Source organism: Ictidomys tridecemlineatus, unplaced genomic scaffold (genome assembly GCF_052094955.1).
Source record: "Ictidomys tridecemlineatus isolate mIctTri1 unplaced genomic scaffold, mIctTri1.hap1 Scaffold_90, whole genome shotgun sequence".
NCBI lineage: Eukaryota > Metazoa > Chordata > Mammalia > Rodentia > Sciuridae > Ictidomys > Ictidomys tridecemlineatus.
In genome coordinates, this window is record NW_027526137.1 from 216,393 (window position 1) to 225,220 (window position 8,828).

Sequence of the window (8,828 nt, forward strand, 5' to 3'; positions counted from 1 at the left end):
CCTATCCCATCACTTTAGCACGGGACCATATCTAAAGACCAGCCTTGATCCAGAGCACCTCAGAAGGCAGTGAGCAATAGCTAGAGACCCATGGGGAGTGACAGTCGCACCCCACCATCTTCAAGAAGCTCCCAGATGAATCCAAGAGGCAAGTGTCCCCCATGTGGGAACATCTGAAACCAGAGCCCTGTCTTGGAATATGTCAGAAGCCAGGAGTGGGCAACTTTTCAGGGATTCTGTGAGAACCAAAATTAATCCTACTCTATATTCCTAAAGCAATTTGAACATTTTCCACTGTTAACTTGACCCTTTTAAGGGGAGGCTATAGAGCCAGACTGCCGGGGTTCTTTAACTCCCAGCTCTTCCATTCTTAGCTTGTGACCTTAAGCAAGTTAGTTAAACTCTCTGTACCTTAATACAATGGGAATGTCATTAGTAATGACCATATGAGATTGTTATGAGGATTTGACGGATACATGCAATGCCTGACACATGGTAAATGCACATGGGTCTCGCCTTATCCAACAGCCCTGGGAAATGGGATGGGAGAGAAGAGGCTTTAAAAAGAGAAGCAGAGAATTTTGATTTGGATAGATGTGGGTTCAACTCTCGGCTTGGCCTAAACTTTACTGTGTGACCTTGAGAAAACCTCTTATCTCTGTTCATTTGTGAAATGCACCCCACCCCGTGCCACCTACCCCACAGGGATGTGATGTAGATTATGTGAGGTTACTGTGGAAAGGCCCTGAACCAAACTCTCTAAACTAATCTGATTTTGAATACTTTTTCTTTAGCCAATATAATAACCCTTTTAAACACCCATGTCTAAGAAATATTTTTAGATGCACAGAAAAGTTTTAACTTTTAAGAAGAATACAAGGGCTGGGGATGTGGCTCAAGCGGTAGCGCGCTCGCCTGGCATGCATTCGGCCCGGGTTCGATCCTCAGCACCACATACAAACAAAGATGTTGTGTCTGCCGAAAACTAAAAAATAAATATTAAAATTCTCTGTGTGTGTGTGTGTGTGTCTCTCTCTCTTTAAAAAAAAAAAGAAAAAAAAAAGAACAATACAACACATTTGTACACTCTCCACCTGAATTCAACAATTGTTATCCTTGCTGGCTGCGATGGCACATGCCTATAATCCCAGCAAGTCTGGAGGCTGAGACAGGAGGATCACAAATTTGAGGCCAACCTAGGCAATTTAGCAAGACCCTGTCTCAAAATTTAAAAATAAATAAATAAAAAGGATAAAGCTTGGTGGTACAGTGCCTGCCCCTGGGTTCAATTTTCAGTGGGGGAAGGGGGGCAGCAAGAACAAGTAAATTAGCAATCGTATCATATCCTTATAATTTCTGGTCTATTCTGTAGTCCTTGACAAGGAGGCCTTGCTACATCCAGACTAAATACTGATGACCAACCTCTGTTACATCTCTCCCTCTTTTTCTTCCTGTTTGGCAGTACTGGGGACTGATCCAGGAGCTGAACTGTATCCCTAGCTCTTTTTATCTTATTTTATTTTATTTTGAGCCAGGGTCTGACTGACCTCAAACTTGCAATCCTCCTGCCTCTGTCTCCTGAGTAGCTAGGATTACAGGTTACTTTTTTTCTTTAATGGAAGAAGGGAGAAAAAAGATATCGGGGTCCCTGTCTCAATTCCCCCCATCATGCTCCTTTTTCATCTCCAAGTTAAGTTTCCAGCTCACCTGGGTATTCGTTTTTCATTCATTCCTTCCCTGGACTGCTCAATCCCTCTGTCAAACAGACTTGAATTCTGCTTCCTGCTCGAGTGTTACCTCTCCCAATACTTTCCTCCAAGGGAGCTTCCCTGTCCCCAGCCTCTCTGTCCATCCCTGGCCCGTCTGTGGCATTTTTCATCCCCTGGCATCGTATGGTCCATGCATGTATTCACTTGTTCGTTTTTCTGTCTCCCAGATCAGAAACTACATTCCCCAAGGGCAGGGATTTTGTTTCATTTTCTGCCATATTCTTGCATGTTACACAGTGTCCAGGGCCAGTAGGTGCTCAATAATTGTTGAACAAATGCTGGAAAGACACCAGATGTGTTTTGAGCGCATGCTGGGCCTGACAGGGGCAGAGATGACTAAGTGAAGGTTCCTGTAGTCCTGCTGTGGGATGACAGGGAGGTGAGCAAGCTGGGACAAGGAGGTGAAGGCAGGACTCATTGTAGCTGGCCTTAGGGAAGGCAACCTGAGAAATTCTAGACTGACTTTGAAGGGACATGAGACAGATTTGCTCAAGGGGCAGTGACGCAGGCACCTGGCTGGCTGCAGCAGCTGGTTCCTGCAAGAAACAGGAAAAGGTGAGGACTGAGACTGGAAGACCTTGACCTTGGAGCTCAGCAGGCCCCTGGAGCCAGCCATATCTGGTGATCAACTGGTCCTACCTCCTCCTGGCCTTCCTCTTTCATTCACACCAGTTGCTTCATCTCCTGGACCTTCATTTGCACAACTGTAAAATGGAGGTCCTATAGTTCCTTGCCTTAGAGTTGCCAAGAGGATTCGGGAAAGAGTCCCTCCAGTTCCTGGCATGTAACAGTGCTCAATCCACGAGAGCCTTGCTGTTCTTACACTGTTTCCTGTGAGCTGTACAGAGCCCTTGGAGGTTCTGGAGCAGGGGAATGGCCTAAAGAAAGGGAGGCCCCTGAGTAGATCTCAGGCAAGCACACTACCGCTTGATCCACATTCCCAACCCTGTTCTTAGTTTTCTATAGCTCTGTAGCCAAGTTCTTTTGTAAAAGGCAGATAGTAAATGTTGTTGGTTTTAACAAGCTGTACAATCCCTGGCACAACTACTTGAATCTGCTATTGTAGCATAAAAGCCACCATAGACAGTAAATGAACAAATGTGCATGGCTGTTCTGATAAAATTTTATTTACAAAGACAAGTGGTGGGCCAGATTTGCCCAGAGGTGATTGTTTGCTGAGCCTCGCTTTAGAGGATGAGCCTTTATTTCATGAAAGTATTTACAATAGGTTATTGTACTTAGTAAATATCGATTTTCTGTTTTGTCTTTAAAATTATTTTTATAAACTACCACCCTTCAGTTTATTTGATCTATTTCTCTTACCAGATTAAGCTTCTTCAAATATAATTTGTTTGTTTTGTTTTTGTTTTGGATCGAACCCAAGGCCTTGTGCATGCAAGGCTAGCACTCTACCAACGGAGCTAGCCAGCCCCAAGCTTCTTCAAATATAATTTGCATCACATCATTCTTCTACCTCAAAACATTGGTGGCTCTTTATAGTCTGTAGAACTATTCCTAACCTTCATTTGGTCTTTAAGACCCTCCATGATCTGGCCACGCACTTTGTATCCTCTGCTTCTCTCCAACATGTAATCGAGCACAGCCATGGCCCATGTCTGCTCTCTTCCTCCAGCCCTCCTGAGGACTTCAAGATTTTATACTGAAGAATGTCCTTAAGTAACAGCCTGTGATTCTACACCACCAGGAGACCAGTCAGCATTTTGGGAGTCTCTCCATGGTTGGGGGCTCAGTCAGCATTTCAGGAGTTCCTACAGGGTTGGGGGCTCAGTCAGGGTTCCCGGAGCACATATGTGGGAGAGAGCTCAATCAGCCTCCCATAATTCCACACAGAAGGGGTTTCTGCTAACATTCCAAGTCCACACAGATGAGGAAGCTCTGAAGATGTTCCATCATGATAAGGAAAGCGGTTCTGTGGACGTTCCATGATTTCCTACCCAGGCAGGCGGTCTGCAAACAGAACAAAACTCAAGGAACAAGAAGGGGCTCTGGGGCTGGGGATGTGGCTCAAGCGGTAGCGCGCTCGCCTGGCATGTGTGCAGCCCGGGTTCGATCCTCAGCACCACATACCAACAAAGATGTTGTGTCCGCAGAGAACTAAAAAATAAATATTAAAAATTCTCTCTCTCTCTCCTCTCACTCTCTCTTTAAAAAAAAAGAAGGGGCTCTGCAAACATCCCATGATTAACTGTTCTTCAAAATTCTATATACAAGAAGAAGAAGTTGTTTTACGACCCCCAAATTCTATCCTCAGGAAGTACTCAGGAATGTTTCGTGATTTCATAATGAGGAGGCTTTATTGTATTTCATAGTTCTACAGACAGAGACCGGCTGTGGAGACCTTTTGTCAAAACAGATTCCACACTGGCGATCCTAAGACAGGAGAGAACTCCTCACAATGAACAACTCTGCCAAGAGGAAGGGGTTCATTTGCTCGACTCTTTTAGATCTGGGATCCCATGGTATGAACCTGGGGGACTCTGTGTGCGTTCAGGATGCGAGAGATAGGAGGCCATTCTCTAAATATGCCCCTCACCAGAGGAGGAGGCTAGCCAACAGGCCACGGCTGTACTCACAATCTGAAAGTCTACAAATATCCTGTGGTTTTATCCATACGTAGAAGGGGATTCAGACCCCATTCCAAGATCTTACACAGATGAAGGGGTCCAGCAAGATTCCTTGATTTTGCCAAGGGGAGAAAGAATCTCTGCAATATCCACTTACTCTGTATAAAGGGTTTTGGAAGCAGCCCATGATTTTAAACCCAGGAAGGTGCTTGGGGAATCCTTGGCGTTTCTGTGGCTATCAGGATCTTGGTCAGTCTGGTCTGATGAACATTGGTGGCTGGACCGTTTCACCATCAGACTCCATAAGTCAGAGCCTGACTGTGTGAACATTTCAAGGACACATAAAGATATGGGAGACCTGGAGACCAAGACTGACTCAAAAAAAAAAAAAACCAAAACACTGTAAAATTGAAACTAACCAATGTTTAATTAAAATGTCTACAAAATGTAGTATCAATCAACTGCCTCTGGATTCAGATGATTGTATCTAATTGCACCTATTGACAACGTGAAGAGGCAATTTTCTTAGGCTTAATAGGATGTGGTAGGGACTTAAAAGTAATGCAAGGGGCCCAGGAAGATCCTGAAATGGCCCTAGAGGAGGAAGCTGCGGGCAAGTTTCCATGGGAAGTTCCCATTTTGAAGCCACCCATGGCCCCTTCTACAACCCAGTCCCTGAGAGCTGACAACCCAAAGCCAAGCCCAGTTCATTCACCACCGAGTGACTCTCGGGAGATGGACCGAGCTCCAGATAGCACCCAGCTTCGAGGAAAGGCCATCCCTGTGGCCACAGTGGAAGCCGATTGGCCAAGGACAGTATGCTGTGGCAGGTGTCTGAAGGAATCAGATATTGTCACGGTCTCAGGAAGGAGCAACAGCTGTTTCAGCTTCTCTTTCCCTTTCCCCACAAGTGTCCCACGAGTCCCAGGGGAGGGCTCTGAGCCAGCCAGAGCATTGAAATGGGGCCAGAGCGGGGAATTATGGCCCAACTAAGCCCCAGGGTCACAAGCGGGAATGAAGGCTGTTGATCAAAGGCAGGGAAAGAGAATCGAGTCCAGGGTCTTAACATCCCAGAGCCCAGCCACCATCCATCAAACCCACATGACAGCGAATACAATTCTGGCCTTAGCTCGAGGTCTGTAGAGAAGAAAGCTTTTCCTCTACCCATCTGAGGCTCCTCACTGGACGCTTTAAACTAGACCAGTCAAGATGAACTAACAAGAAGCAGGAACACAAGTTCATTAACGTGGGCATCCATCACGTGTACGCAGGAGCTCCCAGTGCTGTTGACCTCAGGGGTGAGTGGAACTTGGGCTTCAGTGACAACATGTGCTAAACATAGAACAAAGGGCTTGGGGGCTACTGGGGGGGTGAGGGGAGGCAATTTACAGGAAAGTGACTAAATTTCCTCTATCGATGTAAATTTCCTCTACAAAAGGAAAATGTGGTTCCTATTTTTAAGCTTTTCTGATGGTTCTCAGTGAACATCAGAATATCCATATGCCAAAGAAGCACATTTCAAGTGGCGTATTCTGGTACCCCCCAGGCCCGAGGATGGGAAGAGGCGATCACTGTTGCTTCTCAAGTTTTTAAACCATGCGCCCTTTTATGGAATATAAGAGCATCTTACAGATTCCTCTGGCATCATTAATGCGATTTTATTGTCTAGCCAGGGTTATGCTAAATTGCCCAGGAGGGTCTTGAACTTACCTCCTGCCTGGGCCTCCCAAGTAGCTGGGATTATAGGCACACACGCCACCAAGCCCACCACATTATACTTTTAAAAATTTTGTCTTCAAAAGCTCTTAGATGATTTAAGGAAGGCAAATCCAGAATATCTTTAAATTAACTGAGACAGAAAGAAATTTGTTTGTTTTTGTTTGTTCGTGGTGCTGGAGCTAAGCAAGTGCTATACCCCTGAGCTGTACCCCACTCCAAGAAAGGAATTTCTTAAACCAGGCACAAAGAACATAAACTATGAGGGGAAGAATAGTACACTTGCCTACATCAGAGTTCAATATTCCAGCCAGGTGAGGTGGCACAAGTCTGTAACAGCTACTCAGGAGGCTGAGGCAGGAGAATCGCAAGTTCTAGGCCAACCTGGGTAATTTAGGGAGACCTGTCCCAAAATAAAAAATATAAAAAGAGCTGGGATGTAGTTCGGTGGTAAAGCACTCATAGATTCAATCTCCAGTACCTACCCCTTCCAAAAAAGAGAGAGAGAGAGAGAGAGAGAGAGAGAGAGAGACATGAAGAGAAAGCATCAGTCCAATCACAATAATAAAGGATTTCAAAAGGCATTTTGTTGAGACTAGGAAACCCAAAGGGCTCATCATTGTATAAAAAGTTGCTACCACTCAGAAGTATTCAGAGAAATGTGCTTAAAAACATAATGAGATACCAGCTCACATCTAGAGATTGACAGAAACTCTGCTTCTAGAAATGTGCTCCAAAGAAACTCTGGCCAAGTGAGCAGAGAAGAGCCATAGAGTGGGGCTGGGGGTGTGGCTCAAGTGTGGCTTTCCTGGCATGCGTGCGGCCCGGCCCGGGTTCAATCCTCAGCACCACATACCAACAAAGATGTTGTGTCCGCCAAGAACTAAAAAATAAATATTAAAAATTCTCTCTCACTCTCTTTTTTTTTTTTTTTAGAGAGAGAGAGAGAATTTTTTTTTTAATATTTATTTTTTAGTTCTCGGCAGACACAACATCTTTGTTGGTATGTGGTGCTGAGGATCGAACCAGGGCCGCACGCATGCCAGGCGAGTGTGCTACTGCTTGAGCCACATCCCCAGCCCTCTCTCTCACTCTCTCTTTAAAAAAAAAAAAAGAGCCATAGAGGGCTGCCCCCCCCTCCTCACCCCACCCCCCCTCCTCACTCCACCCCCCCCTCCTCACCCCACCCCCCCTCCTCACCCCACCCCCCTCCTCACCCCACCCCCCCTCCTCACCCCACCCCCCCTCCTCACCCCACCCCCCCTTCCCGGCATAGGGTTGAGCTCAGCAGTAAAAACTGCAGGCAGCTGAAATCCCATCCCTGGGGAATGGTGAATGAAATATGGGTTGGTCACTTGGTGGCACACCACGCAGCAGTTACAATGAATGAATTAGAACTTCCTGTGTGTCAGTAATTGATATTTATAATGTTATGAGAAAAGAGGGGGCTCAAAACGAGACATGAGATGCACAGCGGGGTGACATTGGCTGGCCTGGCACACACCAACAATGGAACCATCAATATTAGAGGAAAAAATGAAAGAAGGCCCAGCCCTAGCCTTGCCTGGCTTGCCTGCCTGCACCTCTTCCACACCTTGTTCACACAGCGATGCTGTGCACAAAGGAATGCAGGGCCCGGGTTGGGAGGCAGTTCAGGGGTAGAGCTCATGCTTACCATGCCAGGGCTGCCGCAACCCCAGCAGGACACCAGAAACTAAAGTAAAAAGTATCAAAAAATTAGAACCTTCCTGCCCTGCTGGGGGGAAATGTAACAACATCATGGAGCTACTTTGGAAAATAAACTAGTGCTTGTCAAACAATTAAAATCAGCTACCCTGACTGCCATTCTGCTCCTAGGTGTAGACCCAAGAGAAATGGAAACTCACATCCACAGAAAAACCATACATGAGAGTTGAGAGTAGCATTGGATATCACAGCCAAAAAGTGGAAGCAAGTCAAATATCTATTGACTTCAGGCACCGTGGCCGAGGCCTGTGATCCCAGCGACTCAGGAGGCTGAGGCAGGAGGATTGAAAGTTCAAAGCCAGCCTCAGCAAAAAGCAAGGTGCTAAGCAACTCAGTGAGACCCTGTCTCTAAATAAAATACAAAATAGGGCTGGGGGTGTGGCTCAGTGGTCGGGGTGCCCCTGAGTTCAATCCCTAGTACCAAAAAACAAAACAAAAACATAAAACCAAATATCCATTGACTGATGAACAGATAAATGTGTTATGTCAGTGTAAAGAAATAATATTCAGCCAAAAAAAAAAAGAAAGAAAAATAGAAGAAGAAAAAGAAAGAAAAGAAAGAAAGAAAGAAAGAAAGAAAGAAAGAAAGAAAGAAAGAAAGAAAGAAAGAAGGAAAGAAAGAAAGAAAGAAAGAAAGAACTGACACATGCTACTATGGGAATGATCTTGGAAGCTTTATGCTGGGTGAAAAAAGACACAGATTGTGTGAGTCCATTTAAGGCAATGTACAGAATCTGCAAATCTATAGATAGTAGTCGTCTAGGGATGGGGGATGCAGGGAGGTGGGGGGGCTGCTAACGGGTGTGGGGTTTCTTGGGGGGGGGTGATGCAAATGTTCTAAACTTGATTGTTCTAAACTTGATGGTGGTTGCACAACTCTGTGAATTCACTAAAAAGCATTGAATCCTATGTTTATTTATTTTTTAATTGTATATTTTAAATGGATTCATTGTATGCTATAGGTAATGTTTCTCAATAACATTTATATATATATATATATATGTGTGTGTGT